Source organism: Phyllobates terribilis, unplaced genomic scaffold (assembly GCF_046119375.1).
Source record: "Phyllobates terribilis strain yellow unplaced genomic scaffold, ASM4611937v1 Scaffold_9__5_contigs__length_417890890, whole genome shotgun sequence".
NCBI classification, from domain to species: domain Eukaryota; kingdom Metazoa; phylum Chordata; class Amphibia; order Anura; family Dendrobatidae; genus Phyllobates; species Phyllobates terribilis.
This window is the reverse complement of record NW_027362769.1, coordinates 350,598,540-350,619,704: the sequence shown is the minus strand read 5'-3', so window position 1 is coordinate 350,619,704 and position 21,165 is coordinate 350,598,540. Positions and strand designations below refer to the sequence as shown.

Genomic DNA, 21,165 nt, shown 5'->3' with positions numbered 1-21,165 from the left:
TTAAAGAGAATTTACTATAAGTGACATGTCAGGTGACTGCTAATCCAATACTTTTTCTCTTAATTTCTTGATTAGAAGTCAAACTAATATCAAATAACACTCAATGACTAAATGCATGACATGGCGGCAACAGAAGTAAAGAGTCTAGCCACGACCAGGTGAACAATCCAAAATCTGAATTTTTGTCTTTAAAGCCCTAGAAGATGTGTAGAGATAACCGCACGTACCTAATGGTGGCCCCTCACCCTCAGATCTAATCCGCTGCCAATGCTTTGTGATTGGATTAGCACATTTACATAAGCTTGGTAAGAAGACTTTGGGAGCTGTCAGGGAATTGGCTGCAGAGCTGGAGAAGCTTTCTAGTGAACAGGACCGTCAACCCCTTCAGCGCTGGACACTAGAGAGGAACGGAAAATGAGCACAAACTTTTCCGTTGACGGTCATTGTAGCAGAGTTCATTTAACGATTTGTTACCTGCGGTTTCATAGGATCTCAGGAAACTTTTAACGAAGACTGTTTTCTAAGGGCAATTGAAATGTAACATTGGTTAAAGCTTTTGAAGCAGAACTCCAGATAGTCTGACAGGTTTCCTATAAATCAATGTAACTGAAGTTGATTTGTTGCGGCAGGTATCAGAGCGTTGAGACTTGCAGAGGAAATACAGGTTGACAATCCAGCTGTGACCATGAGACTAGTCCGGCACCGCCCCCGACAGCTTCTCCCCGCCTTGATCAATTTGACTGACAGGTCTCTCCTGATGTAAATACATGGGGGAAACTTGTTAGTCAACTGGATCAACATGGGGAGAAGCCACCAGGGGTGTACCGGACTAGTCCCGTCTCTCACTACGGTCCTCGGCTAGATTGCAAACATGCCGAAATGCAATCGCGCTTTTTTTCATGCTGCTCGGGGTTCGGACAGCATGAATCTAGTGACAGGTTGCACTGTTCATTACACGACAACCTTTGTTTAAAGGGGTTGTCCACTACTTGGTCACTCCTCATGTTTGGCTCTGTTAAAATAAAAAAACTATGCTCACCTCCCATGCCAGTGCCGTTCCAGTGGTGTCGACATTCACGTTCCTGGGGCTCACGTGAGGTTGTTATCTGTGCTCAATCAGAGCTGGCGTCACTGTCCCTGCCATCATAGAAATCAAACATGAAGATGGAGTCAGAGAGCAGCCACAGCCCTCACAGCCCGCAAGACAGTGCTGGGTGCACAAAGAGGTAAGGAGGAGCGCAAGGACGCTGCTGCGGCTGGGACAGTGAGTATGCTGGCGTCCCCGCATGGAGGGAGGAGGGGAACCATGCAGGGGCACTGGCAATGGTCATTATATCTCGTTTGACATAAAAATCTCTTGTGAGCTCCGGGACAGCGAGTGCCAACACTGCTGGAAAGGAACATGCAACAGAGGTGAATGTAGGTGTCTTTATTTTAATGGTGCCAAACATGAGGAATGAGAAGGTGTTGTCCAAGTAGTGGACAACCCCTTTAATAAATTCAGGAGCTAAATTAAAATAAAAACAGTTTACACTCCCCTCCCACAATGGCACTGTCCAAGCGATGCCAATGCCGCTGTTCCCAGAGGGTGATATGGTGACATTGTTGTTTCCCATGTCGACAGCAGTCATTGATTTACCGTAGGTAGGCTGCAGCACTTACTTTATCGTCAGAGTGGATGTCCACCGTGATGGAATATTAAGGAGCTGCAGTCAATCACCGTCCACTTATTGGCTGCAGCAGTCACATGACACAACAATGTCATGTCAGGAACAGCAGCGTAGTAGACAACCCCTTTAATAGTAACATTACAGTTTCCCACAGCCACCACTCCCAACCCAGACGTGTGAACACTGCAGTCATGTACAGCGCTGGTCTAGGTCTGTAAAGAAAACAAAGAAACATCCAGCTCCCACCATCCAAATAAAATAATAGATGGCTTTATTAAATAATCCATAAAAACATGAACGAGACACAGAGTGTAGAATATGCAACGCGTTTCAGAACAATTATAGGGCAGAGAAGGGGTTAATGTCAGAATCACCGATGAGCTAGGTAAGTGATGAGATCCCTGGTGGTCTAGGGGAGAGAAGGGTGTTGTTATTGTCCGGATCACTGGTGGGCTAGGTAAGTGGAGATATCCCTGGTGGTCTAGGGGAGCGAAGGGTGTTAATAGCAGAATTCTTGATTTCCCAGGGCAAAATGGCTAATTTTAGGATCTTTGGAGTTGTATGGCACTTAAAGGGTCATTTTAGTAATCCTGCTGGTCTAGGGTGGTGAAATACAAGGATCCCTGGAGTTCTCAGACAATAAAATGGTAAAAAGAAAAATATTACATGGAGAGTGATTTTTTTTTAAATTCCCACTTCGACACCATTTGTTTCTCCCAACAGCAGCCAATCACTGGTCATAGCTGTGACCCTCTATAATCAGTGATTGGCTGCAGTGTTCACATGTTTGTTTGAGGAGATCATCACTGGGAACACAAAACAAGAAACAGTCAGGGGACAAGAGTAAGGTGAGTAATTGTGTCTTTTATTTAACTCATTTTAATCCCCCCCCCCCACTCCAAATTCTGAACAACTCCTTTAATAATAGGCTGTATGCAGTAAGCTCCCTCTAGTGGTGGCTACCGGTAGTCAAGATTTTCTAACTTATCTCAGTCTATGTATGAGATTTGGATCCTTGTGTCAGAAAGCAAAAGCTCTGGCCAATATAATAATATTTGATGAATTCAATGGGCAACACTTGACCGTAAAAATCACATGAAGGTAACAAAAATGAATATTTATTTTCAAGCTGGTTTCAGACGGCAACATATCACGGGTCTGGTCCCATGCTGCAATGTGACTTAAAGTGGACAACCCCTTTAAGTAGATAATCAATGAGTATTACTTGGAGACATCTAATGTTCAATATGGCAGATCTTCATAGTGTCCAATTGGGTTTCTCAGTGCATTGTCTGCTTCGTTAGTTCAGTTTTTCCTCCTAAGAATGAAATAGTGATTTTCACCATACGGGTGTATTGTAAGACACGAGGCTTGCTGGGAAGTATAAGAGGGGTTGCGGTGAATGGAGTCCTATCAGAATCCCAGGACAAAGCTTTGCTGCGGGCAACAAATAAAAGAACAAGCGACGCGTTCCGCCTGTATCTTCCTGCAACGGCTGAGAATAGTTGTAAAACATCGGTTTTGATTGACAAAAAGCCTCCTTTCACCGGCTTAGAATGATGAACTGCAAAAAAAATGTCACTGCTCCTTCCAGGAGGGGAGGCGAGGTGATCTGTAAACACCGAGGAAGACAAAGAAGAGCTTCCAGTCGCCTATTGCTCGAGCTCTCGGGCACACCAATAAAGTTTTTTTTCTGATTCTTTGAAAGCCGGAGAACAAAAAGCGCGTGGCCCCATACTTTACCAGGGACTGATAACATTTACCAAGCTCACAATGTGCTATTTTACTGCCCTTTGATATTCTTCCTTGACTCACAGTACAAAGAAACCTGTATGAGTCATGTAAACAGTAGACTATCCTCAACTTAACATCCTACACACAGTAGATGGTTCTAGTAGAAATTATTTTTTTAGAAAGGACGTTGTACCGAAGACCATTGCCTGACTATAGGGAGGGTCATAAGGAGAACAACCATCTAGGTATTAAGTAGCATTATTAACAGTTTCTTCAAGTTTTCCAGTAATTTTTCAGCTTCTTCACTGAGCTCAGCTTCAGCCAGGTGTCTGTTATTGTGTCAAGCTTCTCCTGACTTCCATGATACAACCAAAGTTATTTCCAAATGGCCATGCCAGGCCAGTTTACAACAACCTCTCAGTAAGTTACCGACTTCTCACAACTGTTCTTGGTCCTGTTCACACCTCGACTCTGCAATCAAGGTAACACATCTCTTTAAGTGAATTTCCAATTTGCCTGTGCGTCACTGATTTTCTGCAGTTGACCATTTCCTTTCTAAAATTACCAGTTTGTATACATCACTTCTATTAACATTTATCCTCCTGGAAGAAACCACACTGCATTTACCCCTCTGCTACTCCTGTGTTTAACCATGGCCCTCCTGCAAGATAACAGACTGCATTCCTGTGATTAACTGCTTCCCTGTCAGAAGATTCCAGTTTCCAAAACACTTACTCTTCCCATGTGTATCCACACACCTACCTTGACTTATTCTGTGCTGCTTGCTTCGCTTGTATGTCTGCCATCCTGCGTACTCTGCTGTCCTGGTCCTATCTATCATCTATTTGTCTATCTATCTATCTATCTATCTATCTATCTATCTATCTATCTATCTATCTATCTATCCATCTATCTATCTATTATCTATCTATCTATTATCTATCTATCTATCTATTATCTATCTATCTATTATCTATCTATCTATTATCTGTCTATCTATCTATCTATTATCTATCTATCTATTATCTATCTATCTATCTATTATCTATCTATCTATCTATCTATCTATCCATTTATCCTCTATCTGTCTGTCTATCCTCATGTGTCACCTATCACATGGTGTAAATGCCACCATTCTCTTGAACCTTACATTTTTCTTTTGTTCCTGCACCTCTCCGTCCCTGACATATGGCCTCTCTACCTTAAATATAAATCTAGTCTTTTAAGCCAAGTGGGTGTGACCCTCAGAAAAACACCCACAGAGAAGACTTGAGAACTATGACCACTTGGCTACCAAGGCTAGACATACAGACAGGGAAGTGGGGGCCATATATCACAAATAGAGAGGTGCAAAAACAGAATAAAAACCGCCAGATTCAGGAGAACAGCGCCATTTACAGCAGTTTAAAAACAAATTACAAATTTATTGCAAGTGGCAGGTCCTCCTTAACTTACAGTGCATTTTGTTAATGACAAATTTAATACATTATTTTGACATGATAGTAAAAAAATTGACTGGCTGCAACATCATAGCCACTGGGTGATAACATATAGACACTAGTGATGATCGAGCATGCTCGTTGCTCGAGATTTTCGAGCATGCTCGTGCGAGCACCTATTATCTTCAGCTGCTCGGGCATTACGTTTTTCTCGCTCCGTGAACATGATTTGCGACTATTTGACAGCTTTAATACATGTGAGGAATGCTGGAAAAACAGGCATTCCTCACATGTATTAAAGCTGTCAAACAGTCACAAATCACGTTCACGGAGCGACGAAAACGTAACGCCGAGCACGCTGAACATAATAGGTGCTCACCTGATCATGCTCGTAAATCTCGAGCAACGAGCATGCTCGATCCTCACTAATAGACACATATAACATAAACAACTCCTGACATAGTATCACAAAATCATGTTTTTTGTATCAGAGCTGGTAGTCTCACAACATTTAGGAATTTAGGATATGTCAAAGCAAAAGGAAAAGTGTAGAAGGACACATCGATATTTATTTATGTATCAATCAATTAATCAATCATTTTCTAGTTATGCCCATGACAGTCACTGACACTATATATCATCTCATCATCACTAAACTTCAACATCATCAGTAGAAAAAACAATCTCTCCTCTCAGGAGTTTAGGAAGAAAGAATGTCTGACAACAAGCTTGTTGACTGTTTCCAATGACAATAAGCATAATTGTGCATGCAGCTCTGGATGAAAAAATAGCTGGTAACCCAATGTCAGGGTAAAAATGTGATTTTTTCAATCCAAATTTAAGTAGCTGCGTTCGTTGCACTGCGCTTCATGCCAAATTAGATAATGTACACTGACTTTATCTAAACAAAGCTCTCTCCAAGTTTTGTGTCAGGGTGCTCTGTGTGTGGCAGCTGGCTGATCTAAATAGGACTTTCATGGATGTGCTTTGCGCTAGGCACTTCATCTAGCAGACACTAGAGGTTGCCATTGCCATCACCCTTTAACAGTAATTTGGACAACCCCTGGGTTGGGTCCACAGAGTGGCTGCTCTCCGGTGAAGCAGTCTGGCAGAGGATGCTCTGATAGCCGAAGAAAATACCAGGAGGTCAGAGACAGAAAAAGAATCATCAGGCAGCAGAGTAGTTAAAACAGGAGTTAACCAGGTAAGGATAACTTATAACTGGCAACTAGATGTAGGAAACTGTCACCTGGTGTCAGTAATGATAAAACAAAAAAATCATATCACCCAAGAAAATTAGCGTTTTGCTTGTCCAATGAAAATTCGGCAGCCTGTTTAGAGTACACGGTTATTCTGAACGAGCCTTTCTAGAAAATCACATAGGAACCAGAAAAAAATCAACATTAACTTGAGGCTACAAATCTGTATGTGGCTTGGTTATGTAAGTCGGTACTAGCTCTGAGTTGAATATTAGCCCTTGTACCATCACAGTGTCTATTAGTAAGATTTCCAATGAAATGATCTATGAACAGATACAATTTAATTGGGTGTTGAATTAATTAAAATTGAAATCTCATCAGTATGACACCGGCCTTCTGACATTATGGATTGTCAAAAAAATGCAAATAATTCAACCTGTAAGAGCAATTAATGTCAATGACATGATACCGCATATGACACTTCAATTAGAGGGAAAAAAAGTGATACTAGTGGCAAATGGTATATGTTGAAGCTTGTGGGCCCCAATGCCAAATCTCCAACAGGACCCCCAATTATCGCGGGTATTTAATTTTAATAGTCTTTTCATATGGGCCAAAGGGACCTTTTGGGGCCCCCTACGCTCCAGAGTGATTACAACTCCTGCGCCTGTGGCATATATACCAGATAGGACACCTACAGGGAAGATAAAAATTAGGCTGCTTGACACTACTAACCTACAACAGGGGGGCATGAATACACAATAGGGGGTCCCAGTGCCTTAATCCCATTTTTATGAATTAAGTTAATTTTTGGCTTTTTAAAGGGAATCAGTTACGAGGATTTTTCCAGCTAATGTGATAGCAGCATAATTTAGAGATTGAGACCCTGATTCCAACAATGTATCACTTACTGGGCTGCTTGCTGTACTTTTGATAAAATCACTGTTTTATCAGCAGGAGATTATCACTAGAGGACTAGTAAACCTGCTACATATTCATGAGCTTTGTATAATCCCGCCTCCTCTACTGATTGGCAGCTTTCTGCCTCTGCACAGTGTACAAAGAAAGCAGCCAATCAGTATTGTGGGTGGGGTTATACAGAGCTCAGCATTCAGAGAACTGCTAGATCTGCAGCAGAGAAAACTCTGATGTTATCAAAACTACAACTAGCAGCCCAGTAAGTGATACATTGCTGGAATCAGGATCTTTGCCCCTATATCATGTTGCTCTCATGTGGGGTGGCAAAAACCTAATGACAGATTCCCTTTAATTCTTACTACACAGGTACTTCCCACCCATAATAGAAGAATTAGGATTTCTCTATCCGCCGCTTATTTTGCAGAATTGAACATAAATCAGCTGTATATACGAGTCCAGCCTATAACAAGCAATATGTATAATCACACGAACATGAAAAATATACTGATTAAACTCAGCAGAAATTGACCAGGAAAACAGCTGAGCGTCCAGATTTAGGGTGATTGATGAATATCTTTAAGTATAATGTTCTTGCTGGTGATTTACCAGCGCTTTTAACAGTAATTTAAGTATATTACTATTAGGCACTTTCAACTGTCTCAGCATCAAGTCTTGAGAAGCCACCGAGCAGCATGTCTCCTGTGAAGATTGACTATAGTTTAAGATCATTTTAGATTCCAAGTCCTCATTTTGAGTGATACAATGGGATTTATGTCTGTGCCTGTAGAGCGGACTGTTCATTTGCACAATGTATTATTAAAGTGAATCGCCAAACTTTATCGTTAAGTCATTTTTGGGTCTTAAATTTTGTACAGATAAAATTTGTACTATATCTTTATTATATTCGGAGCTCTGTTTTTCTGATACAGAGCTCCAAACCTCCTCCCTACACATAAGTGGTAAACAGAACATGCTACCTGCCTGTGTCTACCACTAGAGGGAGCATGTGAGCTTACTGCATCCTGTTATGGTATACATTAAGCTTCTTAGCTCCTTCTAGTGGTGACTGCAGGTAAGAATACTATACTGTATGTGCGACCGTGTGGAGTCAAGTTTAAAGGGGTTGTCCACCTAAGAGGACATTATTTTTTTCACACAAATGCATGTATTTAGGACTAAAAATCACTTTTCTTTTATAGGCTCTTAATTTCCCTATAGCTTCAACTTCAATGTGGTCTGTTGTCATAAATCAACCGAGAGTAACTCAGAAAAAGACAGATAAAAGAGTTTACTTCCCCATCAGACCATTATTAGCAAGCTGACTGATGAATTCTCAGTTAGCTCATTCTGCAGCCAGCAATAGAGACTACAGAAGACTGAGATGAAGTAAATGTTAAAATCTCAGTAACCTCTTTAATGAGATCCAGCTGCAGTTTCCTTCCAATAGTGTTAGAATCTGTGTTATTACAGCCAAGGTAAAATGCAAGGTTCTGCAGGGGCGGTGCTAAAGAGGTGCAGTCACCTGGATCCTAGTGCCTGCCTGTGCTACATCATTAGTATTATAAATGGTATAGAGTAAACACAGACTTGTTACCTATTTGTGAAACCTTAGGTTACCCCTCTGCAACACCTGGGTAGTTTTTGGAATGCACCTGGAGCTTAAAGGGGTTGTCCAATAAATGGCATGTATGAACTACCCACAGGAAAGACGTTAAATACAAGATTGCTTGGGGTTTGACTACTGAGACCCCCATTAATCCTGAGAATGACTGACACAAAGTCCCTGCATATGAATAAAGCAGTAGTGAGCATGTGCAATCACCTCTCCTATGGATGGTGACTGAAGCCGCGGTCGCACATGCTCACTACTGCTCTATTCACACAGGGGACCTGGAAACTCCTTTTTTCATGATTAGTGGGAGTCTCAACACTTGAACCCCTAATAATCATACATTTATCATCCTCTCCTTTGGATATATAGAGATGAGCAAAAAGATTTGAATTACTCAGATACTGTGTTCAGTTCTGTCTGTCGTGGCAGCCAGACCAGGATAGTGGTAATTTCTGTGCCAACAATCCTCTACCTGGCATTCTGGTAAGACTTACTAGTCCCCATGGTGTCATGATGTTACATAAGACCTAGTCACTTGGACTAAAGCAACATCATGACGTGCATTGTGCTGCATCAACATGTCATCGCCAGGGCCGAGTAAGCTGCAGAGGCATCCACATGAAGGGCAGGGCAAAATGCTGCTGTGGTCCAGCTGCCACGGAGGACCAGGGTAATTTGAATCTTTTTGTTCTTCTCTATATATCACTTATTCATAGGAAAGGTGATAAATGTATGATCCTTGGGGGTTGGGCCATTGTGACCCCCCGCCAATCATAAAAATGGGAATCTCAAAGTCTCCTGTGTGAACAGAGTGGTAGTAGTCATGGGCAATCTTTTTCCTTATGGAGAGTGGCATGCCTGACATGGGAGGGTAGGGAGGTTTATAAGGCCGTGCAATGCTTCACTGGGAAATTAAATATGCAAATTGTCTCTGGCATGTCAATATCCATAAGGAGAAAAGTTACTGCTTAGATCTCAGTCAGAGGCCTCTCATACAACCAAATCCGATCTCATGCTTTGCACCGATGAGGGGCTACACTCCGAAGCACGTGTCTGCAAATTGAGATTCTGGTTTGGCTTGTATCCTAAGTCGCATGGTAAGGCTCGTTAAAGGGTCAATAATAACGTTTAGGATTGCTACTTCCAATAGGTGGCACTAAGGTTAAAGTTCTTTTCCTCTCTGAAGAGACATAGAGCGGTAGTGGGCATGTACGACCATTGCTTCATTCATTTCGGTTATAGGATAACCCTTTTAAGGCAGTGCATCTGAAAATTGCAAAAGCGGTTTGGTAGGATTAACTTTCTCAAACTTCCCTGTTATAACTATTCTTTGACTAATTCTATAAATTGAAGACCGAAAATTCATATCTCATCAGGACAAGAGCGACACTATTAATATTGGCTCGGCCACCTGCCCGTCTGTTCTCCTCGGAGATGTCGCCACTGCTAAATTACTTCCATTAGATGTATTTGCTGGAGAAAGCTCTGTAAACATGGTTAAGCCATTTAAAAAAAAAACTCAGATTGAAAGCCCGTCTTTGGGGCAGATATTTCTTTCTACTTGTGCATGGAATAGTCTGAGTGTAGTTGAGCTGATAAGACCTGATTGATGCTGCTGACCTTTCATCGCTTAACACCGGCAGAAAAAAAGTTGGAAATGGCTGGAAATTACAATGTAATGTCTCTATTCATCCCCCTAATGATAAACAACTATCAACGGCTGCAGCCGGGGGAACTGTAGGAAGTGCACGGAGGCGAGGCAGACTGTGCCAGTACAAATCCGTAACTGTAAGGTTACGGATTGGAATCTCGGTGGAATCTCGGGTGAAAAAATAAGAATGACCAATTTCACTACTCACCATGACCAATAGTCCCTCAGACCCTAGTGGGGTTTCCCATTAAATACATCCACAGGATAAGTAATAAATACATGATAGCTAGGGGTAGAAGCGCTAGGGCCCCTAAAGACCCTAAGATTGTCGGAACTAGCCAATATAATTGAAGCCATGGTCATGCAAGTGCCAAAACATTTACATTGAGAACTTTAGGACTTCTGTTCATGGAATCACTGGCAGTCAGACCCCTAACGATAATACTACTGTTAGAGATGCTATTCATCATTTATTCCTTGGATAAGTCCTAAATGTATTTAGTAAGAAAACCCCTTTTAACAATATCCAATTGATTTGGTCTTGCATGACCAATTTCGCATCCATTTTCAAAGGCACCAGTGTAGCTAATAAGGATCCAAGTGACGGGTGGTCTACAGAAAGGTCTCATAATACTACTGTTGGAGACGCTATTCAGCATTTATTCCTTGGATAAGTCCTAAATTTATTTAGTGAGAAAACACCTTTAACAAAATCCAACTGATTTGGTCTTGCATGACCAACGTCGAATTCATGGTAAAAGACTCCAGTGTAGCTAATATGAATCCAAGCCACGAGTGGTCTACAGAAAGGTCTTATAGACCAAATGCCCAAGAATCTCAACCACACTGGACCTCCAATAATTTCAAAGTTTTGATTTGTGGCAGAGAAGATGATACATAAAGAAGAAGTGCTGGAGATATCATTATGCTTTGAGAAAGGGAGAACTAAGGAAGAGGACAAGAAATGGAGAAGTATCAGTCACAACTCTATGTGGGAGAGTTTTTAGACTCATATTTTTCTCATTTGTTGGAAATTTTATGATTGTGTTGGAGACAGCACTACAAGCCACTCATTGATCTATCAAAATTGGCAGATCAGCACCGATTTGATTTCTCCTTTCAAGCGCCATCCCCTTGTGTTCGGAGAACCGGCGCATGCGCACAGTGTCATGTGCAGTGTTTTTGAATCTAGGTTGCTGATGGATGTCTCTCATCACATGCCCCTTTATCAGCAACCAGATTACCGTGCAGCTTTTAGAAAAGACTATACTAAAAAAGAGGGCGGTGCATTACAAAGAAAACAATCGGCTACCGGCAGTACCCAAAGCATGAGAAGTGTTAGACAGTACTGAATACTTACACTTTGGCTACAGGAATCCAATTTCGTAAGTCTCGGTTGCTCAGGTTGCAGCTTTTCTCAATTTTCAGAGCTAGGAAAAAAGTAAAGTTTTGTTATTTAAGGCTTTTACACAGAAATGTGCATAATGGTACATTTATTCATTTTGACAATCAGTGTGCAAATCAACCACAGACGTGGCACAGTGGCAACTATGATACAATATAAAATTGTCAACCACTTGGGTTGGGTCATGAAGACAAGCCAACTCCATAGTAGGTCATAGGGATCTCATACAGGAGCTTTCCACACATGGGACCCCCTTTCTAAGCCAGAGCATAGACCCACTCTACAAGTGAATCCCATTCTGTAGGGCTTGAGCAGTTCATCTTCCAGAAAAATCAGCTGTTTGCTGGGAGCGATCCAAGCAAGGCAAGAAAGCCCCTGAGGAAGCTTTTTGAATATTTGTCCGTTTTACTGTAAGTATATTTCAGGATGATAATTGTTGTTGGATCCCATTAGAAGAAGATAGGAACTCCAATTTTGGCCAGGATCATGTGGTCTTCTTACTGACCTTGTATACAGAGGTGTGAATATACATTATAGTTGAGTTGGTTTTCGCAATGGGTAACCTCTGATGACAGATGTCAGTGTGGAAAGACGGATTGGGCATGTTGGATCTAAAATGTCCAATCCTTTAGTTCTCAGAGGAGATAAGCTACAGCCAACATCTTACTTCCCGTGCTTATTGAAAACATATGCTCCAGCAATCAAAGTGGAGCCAAGTCAGAAAGAATCGCTACCGGTCTTATGGGCATCTTTAGTCTAAGAAACACAAATGATTCATATCGAATATAACCATGTAGGCAGGTAAAGAATGACCAATCGTGACTTTGAAGTAATATTCCTGGCTAGTTCGACTAGAGAGATTCTTTGCAAGTTGGCCATAAGTTCTTGCGAATAAAATTGTTCCAATCCCATAATGGTTTGAGCTTGGACAATAAAACCCCACACAATGTACCTCGCTGATCTGTCAGTAGTTTGTACCATGGAATCACCAAATGGTCTTCCTATTTAACCATCCTAAAGCTCCCGAAAAGTAATCTCACCCATCTTGTAAAATCACATTACCAGCTTTTCTAACAGCCCGAATTGCTTCATTCTGTCTTATTAACTCGGTCTTGTATTTATGTTAATGAAATAAAGGAATATGAGGTTTCCAGACGTTTAAACTTCTTATGAGCCTGATTTACATAATGGAAGTTCTAAGACCTTTGAAATAAAATATCTTGCAATATTGGTTCCTTTTTTTCATTCCTCATTCCCTATTCTTAGCCCAATTGAATGGGTGGCTTTGAAGAACAATTCTTGAAAATAATTTAGTGGGATCAAGGGGATTTACAGTATAGACGCAGTCTCTGAGACTTGTATTAAGGCCAAGAAGAAGGAAGACCTCAGTTATGATTGTCTCCATCCTTTTCTGTAGGTCTCTGTGTAGGACTCAGCTTCAAAGTAGAAGGCTGGGCTCATATTTATGCTCAAATTTCTTATTTTCTGTTCTGCCACAGAAAACCAAATAAATCAGCAAAGCTTAACCCTAACTTGGTGGACATCAAAGTCAACTGAGGAATATAAATGACTTTGGGATCCAGTATGTTGTCTCCCTTCATTTTTGTAGGTTTTTGTACACAGGTTTTGTAGTATTAGGCAGGTTCAAATCTATGCCAATATTCTTGGTTTTCTGTTCTGTCACAGGTTCAGAACCCTCTCAAAAATATCAGTGTCAAACCCACTACTTGATGCACACCAAGGTTGGCTAACGAACTCCACTTGACCATAATGGAATCCATTTGGTTTCCATCAGGTTCTTCATAATTTTACTTGAAAAAAGCCTTGTATGGTATTATTTCCATCTTTTTTTTGGACAGAATCTACTAAGAAGGCTAGCCTTAAAGTTGCGCTGCAAAGATGATGCCCATTGCTATGTTAAGGACAAGAAGATAACACATTATATGTATAATATATATGTGAAAGCATTTTTCTTAACAGAGAATGTGATGGCATATCTCTACCCTATGCCTTCACTTTCTAAATCGGAAACCACTTTTTTAATAAATTGGGATATTCTTTTTTTAAAAGTTGATGACTTGAACTGTTAATATTCTGGGAAAGACTGCAAAGGGGGCTCAACACTATACCAGAACTGTAGCCTCTTTGTTTTTAGGAGCACCAGGTAATTGGAAATAAGAACGTGGTGGCAAATTCTATCAAAGACGAAGGTTAGAGACAACATCTTTAATGGGTGAAGTCGGTCAATGGAGGCACCAGGAACGGACACAGACACAAGAGTCTGTTTGAAGGTGGAATTAGGCCCTCTTACATCTGCACATGTTGTATCTTGGGTGACACCTTACAAAAAAAATAGGAATGGAGACCATAACAAGTTCCAGGTCTTCCTTTCCCAACTTGGAAATTGGTAGGTATGAATTGTACTTGTGCTATGAGTTATACTTCCCAACATTGGAATCCTAAGTAAGCCCAAGAATGACCCCAAAACACTCTTGTTTGGCCCCAAAATGCCTCTTTTTATGTATATTTACATAAGCAGAAGTAATTTTAAGGGCCGCTCAATGGGACAACTGCACAAAAAAATGGCAGGTAGAGATGCGTCAGTCTTTATCTTTCTGCAAAAACTGTGGCCAGTATAGACACATGAAGCATTAACAACTCCCAACAGAGTATCACCTTTCTGCAAAAACTGTGGCCAGTATAGACACATGAAGCATTAACAGCTCCCAACAGAGTATCACAAAATCCATTTTTATTTTTCTAAAGCTGGTAATCTTTTCTCTCTTTTTGGGATATGTCTTGACAAGAAGAAGGTAAGGATCCATGTCAGCGTCAACACAATGGAAGCCAAGCATCACAAAAATATATAACATTTGTAGGTTTCTTAACAAGCTCGTATATTAGTACGCCCTATTATCTCCCCAAAAGTTCTGCCTATTGAAATTGTTATAGTGAGAAAACATTAACTACTGTTTGTACAGCAGGGGGCTGGTTTGCTAAGAAAGTCCCCGTTTTCATTAGCTAGATTGCAGCCCGAAAGGTTAAGCACACAATGAGATCTAAGAGAAGAAAAACACTCACTTTATCTCGGCATCTCAATACCAGAAATTATTGTATTTTACCGTCCCTTTGTGCATGACTGGCTGTAGATAACGGTATTCTCTAGGTGACGGAAAGGGCGCATTTGACACCAGAGAGACAGCAAATTTGTTTTTTTTCTTAATCTTTAAATCATGTTGTTTTTTTTAAATACAGAATAGAATTATTTATTTCACAGGAAAGATCCATTGTCGTCTCCTCCGAGTACAAAGCAGTTTTTTCAGAAACCCCGCAATTCATAAAGTTGGAATTCTCTGTTTGTTGCATTAGAGAAGTCAATAAAATGAAAATGTAATAATGAAAATATGCAGACGGATCTCGCTGTGGTTTGTCTTTTTGAATAATTTACTTCTATTTTAAATAAACATATGAAAGAAAACACTTGGAGTATCCTCTGCCTACTCATCAATATCCCTATGAATTAGTAACTTTACACCTAGTGGAGTATATTGATGTGTACTGCAATAGTTACTATATATTGACATTGTTGTATGCAGTTTTACATTTTATTTTACTTGTGAATGTTTGCCCTTATACATAAATATGTACTTTAATTATTTAATTGCATCTACTTGTCTCCTCAGGCAGTGCCTCATTATCCTTTTGTGTTACTCATTTTTAAGATGTGAAAAATATAGATTATCTTTTATTTTTGGTGACTTTGGGCTGTAGGATTAACATTGTTGCCCCCTGCTGAGTAATGTCTTTTTGAATGACCCGCCCATGAGGAGCTAGAGAAAGAATGTGACAACTGCTGTCAGCTTATACTCTATAAATCTCATACTCTATATCCTGTGTTTGATGTGACCAATAAAGTCTAAAATATTTTATTTTTGGGGACCTCATACTGCAGGTGTTTCACTGTTTCTCCTAGCTAAGTAATGTCTTTTACTATGACCCGCCCATGAGGAGCTAGAGAAAAGATGTGAGAACTGCTGTCAGCTTATACTCTATATATCCTGTGTTTGATGTGACCAATAAAGACTAAAATATTTTATTTTTGGTGACCTTGCACTGAAAGTGTTTTACTGTTACTCCTTCCTGAGTTATCTACATGACCCGCCCATGAGGATCTCAAGAAAGAGTGTGTCAACTGCTGTGAGCTGATCTTTGGAAAATAAAATAAGCTGTTAAACTGTAGACTCATAAACAACTACAATACTTCTGTATATACAAGAATAGGGATAAAATATTGGTAAAACAACAAGAGAATTTTTATACTGTTTGACCTTGTGTAAAGGAAGGTGTGCTTCCAAAGATAATTATAAGTAGGGGGATAGAGTCTAGAGGCTAGGTGAAAATGGTTCTCAACAAGTGCCAACCAACTTTCCATATGGCCAATAATTGTTATGGACAGTCTCTCAATCCACTAGTAATTTTGTATCCTGGGTATATTTCATTTCAGCAGGCCTTATTGTCCTTAGTGTCCTGGGACATCAATGGTTTCTGTGTCTTCCGAAAGGAAGCAGAAAATCTCTTTCTGGTCCACTTTCTATACTAACTGCACTTGCTTTCTCTGTGATAGTTATACCACTTTGTAAGTAGTGGTAAAAGGATTGGAAATATAATAAAGAAGCAGAATAAATTGTGTAATCTCTCGTGGAATCGAGGTCTGACCACAGTAAGGAGAAGGACATGTTGCTTTCAATCTGTAGAGTCAATAATTGAAGTCTATTCATTGACTGCCTTCGCATAGAGGAATCATCATTGTGTAGCATAGTATAACATGACATCTAGACTGTCATAGAAAACTGCTAATAATACCTTGTTGGGTTTTTTTTTTAGCCGTTTCGCCAGAAAATTAACTTTCCTTCCTGAAAAATAGCCTCATAAAGGATTATTAATGGCTATGTGTGGGAGGTGTAGCTATCAGGGTATATCCAGCTAAATGGGGCTGAATCTTTAGTCGACAGCAGCAGCCAAGAAAAGATTCAGACAGAAAACAATACCGCATACAACGGTGCGGGCAGAATTTTAATTTTGTAAATGGTAGAATAAAGTCTGCGATAGAGAGCTGAGCGGAGATGATCTGCACACATACAATGCACAATACCGGCTCACTGGGTATACCGCACAATCGACGTTAAGCATATTGAGCAATGGTAGTATTATCCAGGATGATTACGAGATGTAGGTGTGGATAGGAAGAGACACTACACTAGTTACACTCTTTATTTTCTCCTGCAAATTTAATGCCGTGCTGTGAAGAGTGAATGTTTGCTTTGTAGCTGGCGCCAAACACGGGAGCTGTGTATTCGTCATGACGGACAAAGCAATTCATCGAATGACTAACTTGCCAAATTTAATTCATCTCCCTTCTGGGAAATGGCCTTCCTCTGTTATAATGATGCCTGTTTTCCCTCTTCTATTGACAGAACTGTTTTCTTTATGATCTTACAGATCAGCTGCCTTGTGTGTGAAGAATTCAGCTCAGCTAGCCAACAACATGCCCTACGGAAAGAATATCTAGGGGAGGGTTTAAAGGATGGAGGTAACATACCTGGGTGATGATGACCTCACCTAGGGCAAAGAGTCAGCTGTCCTAGTCCTATATCTAAATACCCGGTGTCTTACTGGTGCCCTTTGTCCCCAATGTCCATGCTCCATTGAACTCCTCTGACATCATCACCGTTAGCCTTACACGGCTTGCTCTGGTAAAGGTCAAGTGCTTAGGTATTAAAAATAGCATTTTCAACAGCTTCCTCAAGTTTTCCCAGAATATTTCTGCTACTTCACTGAGCTAAGCTCCAGTCAGCTATCTATCATTGCCTTAGCTTCTCTTGACTTCCATGCCACAACCAGAGTTATTTACAAGATTAGTCCTATTACCTGGTGATGTCCACAACAACCTCTCAGCAAGTTAGCAACTGCTCTTAGGCCTGTTCACACCTAGACTCTGCAATCAAGGTAACAAATCTCTTCAAGCTAATTTCCAGTTTGCCTACACCTCACAAATTTCCTGCAGTTAACCACTTCCTTTGTAAAATTACCAGCTTGCATACATCATTTCTATTAACAATTATCCTCCTGGAAGAAACCAGACTGCATTTACTTCTCTTCTACTCCTGTGTTTAGCCATTGCCCTCATGCAAGATACCAGACTGCATTCCTGTGATTAACTGCTTCTCTACCAGAAGATTCCAATTCCCAAAACAGTTACTCTTCCCATGTGCATCCGCACACCAGTCTTGGCTTAGTCTGTGCTAGCTGTTCAGCTTGTTTATCTGCCATCCTGCACACTCCAGTGTCCTTGCCCTGGCTAATTCACCTGGCATGTGTTAAGACTGACTATGCTGCACTATCACCTCCAGTCAGTGTTGCTCACCCAGACCTACGGCTTAAGGAATCCACCTTACCAGGTGAGCTTTTAACATGTTGCTTTCTGCAAATTTCACTAAAGGTTCTGTGAAGACCCGGGGTCTTCCATGGGTGTAATGCTACTCAAACAACACAGGGTGAGGGTAAAACAGTGTGGCAATACTTTATTGACCTACAAAACGGACAATAAACCCACAGAACAGTCCCAGCAAATAACCAAGATGGTACAACATTACATGACGCGCCCCCTGGGCCATGTTTGGGGAATACCCGGAGCCGGATCTGTTGGGGGTGGTAGTCCACGTGGCGGTGACCCGGTCCGTGCCCAGGGTGTCAAACTAAGTGGCGTTATTGATATGATGGTATTAGTGTCCGACTACGCCACCCGTTGAATGCGGCTATGAAGCCGCCGCTGCAGGGCAGTCCGCTGAGGCCGGTGGTTCGGATGTGCAGCGTGGATGGTATAACCCCCAACGGGAGGGGTATGGCCTCAGGGCAGCTATGTTAGAGATGACAATGGGAGTGATGGTGCGGGTGTCCCAGTACTGATGGTGCAGGTGCGACGACGAAACACGGAGGCTTGAAGTGCAGTTTCAAAAGCTTTACTCACAGTTCTTTACCAGGTCGCCCGTGCACAGTAGGACCACCCGAGTCGTGCTGCGTCCACCAGGTCAGGGACTCGGCCAACTCCCAGGCAGTTCCAGAGCGTGGTCCTGAGCTCCCCTCTCTTCCTTCCTACTGGCCGTCCCCACCAGGGATCCACCTTTGTCCAGCTCCCTCGGGCCTTCTGGTGGTGAAACCTTTCCCGGCTTCCCTGACCCTATACGTGGTATGCCTTCCTGGTGGATATGGCGAGGGGTCGCGCCAAAACTTGTCCACGACCTCCGGTTCCTGGCTAAGGATAATTGGCCTCCACCAGTTTGGGATCCGGTACCCTGCTCTGCCAACCCTTCACCCGTTTCCGTTCTCTCGTGGGATCTCAGGGTTCCCTCTATGCTTTCGTCTCTGGGCCTTTCCTTGCGTCTCTCTTCTTCCTCCTTTTTCCTTCTCTCTCTCTCTCTCTGCTTCAGGCCTGGCTCTGGAGCTGGGCCCAGACGGAGCCACAGCTCCCTGTCAGCCCTCTCTGGCTGAGCTCCTATCCTCTTCTCCTCCTGCCTGAACTGAACCCTGATCTAAGATGGTGCCCACCTTATATACCTTCCTCTGACACCCGAGCCCAGGTGACAAGCACCCAATGGGCTCCTTCCTATGCCCAGAGTCCCTCCCCTGTCTGCTCCTACACCACTGGGATGTTCCTCCCCCCCCCCACTCCAGCCAGGGACAGAAGCTGTCGTACCTGCACATCTATCTGGTAAGAGTACCGTTGATCTGTCCCCCGGAAATGGGGTGAGTGTGGTGCATGCAGCTATCTGAGCTCAGTTCCACACTCCATCCTTACCCGGGAGTGGAATACCACACCTCTGGTCTGAGGTGCAATACCCCTGTAGCAGCCGAGTCCTCGGGGTGCTACATTCCCCCCTGGTAAATCACAGCACGTCCTCGGGCTGGAAAAGAGCAAAAGCAAATTAAAACATACAAAAATTTTAAAGTGTACACTCACATATAAGATATATCAACTGACAACTCATCCCTTTATGGGAGGTACTCTTTTCTTAGAATGTTACAGGTATAAAACATTACGAAAACATTATCAGACTTTCTGCATACACTTATAAAATACCATTAATTCTTTTAGCATAACATAAAACTTTTTCATATAAAACATTCTCATACAAAACACATTTTCGATCTTCTGGCCACGGTGCAACTTGTGACCAGGTAAAGTGCAACAGTCACTAGTAGAAAAAAAACAGTTCCTTATAAAACCAGTAGGGGGCGCTTTAAGAAGCGCAACTATTTACAGGGTATGGCTGCTCTCAGTCCTCGGCCAGTGGGAATAGGGAAATGGCTGCTCACAGTCCTCAGCCTGGTAAGGGATTAGGGGCACACAGGATACAGTCCCTTTAAACAGTTCCACACTAGTCCCAACGGGGACCACACTTCAATTAGCAACAGTTTCAGCAACAGTTCTCATACCCTGACGGGTAACTATATACAGTACTTTGTTTATGCTACTTCCTTCAGTAGCGGTATCCTCTCCTTGTTTCCTCCCGAGAGTAGTCTTCAGACCCGTCCGGGTCCTCTTGGCTTTCCTCATATTGTATCTCCTCCTCCGTCAACCGGTGCACGTGAAGGGCGTATGGTCCTTTGGCACACTGATGCCGGGTGAAGGTGACCTCATCACCCGGGTAGAGGTCACGTCCGCGATGTCCCTCCGGCAGGTGGCTTTCGACATCCCTGCGGGTGACAAAGACGTCACCGGGGGTTCGGTGATCCCGGATAAAGCCCCAGCCATGCTCCAGCTGGAACTTTATTACGGTCCCGGTGGCGCGGGTGTTAGAACCTTGCTCTTAGGTCTTTTTTCCTTTGCTGGTCACATGACCTTGTTGGCCTATTTAATCCTGCTCCGCCCTTCTGGCTTTGCTGGACTTCATTGTATATCTACTTTCTAGCTAGCCTGTGCTCTGTGTCTTGCTCTGTTAGTTTGCTTGGTCTACTGACCTCTATGTTCTATGTATTTTGTTTGTTCGTCTGTCTGCTACTATTTCTGTTAGGAGGTGTCCCATATTCCTCCCAGTCCTTAGTACTTGTAGGGATTCCTTCCCCACATCTATAGGTCTCCGTACAGACTAGCTTAGGACTTTAGCAGGTCTGATCGCAGGATCAGGTCCCCTGTTACATCGTAGGGATTAAGCTGAGTTCTATCGTAGGGACAGATCTCCTCTCTTTCCTTAGCTCTGGTAGCAGAACATAACAGCGGGGACCGTGGGCCGCACGGGGGTTTCGTCGGGCTCGGCGTTTCTGCTCCGCGCTTTGGACCTGCAGCCGTTCCTCGCGGATCCGCCTCTCCCGTCGTTCTCTCCCGAAGACCTCTAGTTGCTGATGGCAGCACTCCTCCCGCTGGGCTGCGGCCGCCCGGGTCTCTTGGGTGAACCCCATGAGGTCCTCACCGGTCGGATCCCATGCGAATTGGGCCTCTTCCAACGGGAGCGGAACAATTTTGGCGGGCGCCGGAGCCGG

General features: G+C 42.4%; 1 protein-coding gene across 4 annotated transcripts in view; it reads right to left on the bottom strand.

The window, feature by feature from the left end:
* Window positions 1-21,165, bottom strand: part of ELFN1 (extracellular leucine rich repeat and fibronectin type III domain containing 1) — a 792,923-nt gene that overhangs the window by 61,730 nt on the left and 710,028 nt on the right. For all 4 annotated transcript variants that reach the window (XM_073648125.1, XM_073648123.1, XM_073648124.1 and 1 more), the window contains one exon: window positions 11,584-11,653. The gene's annotated coding sequence lies outside the window, so the exon portion shown is untranslated. The remainder of the gene's footprint in view (window positions 1-11,583; window positions 11,654-21,165) is intronic.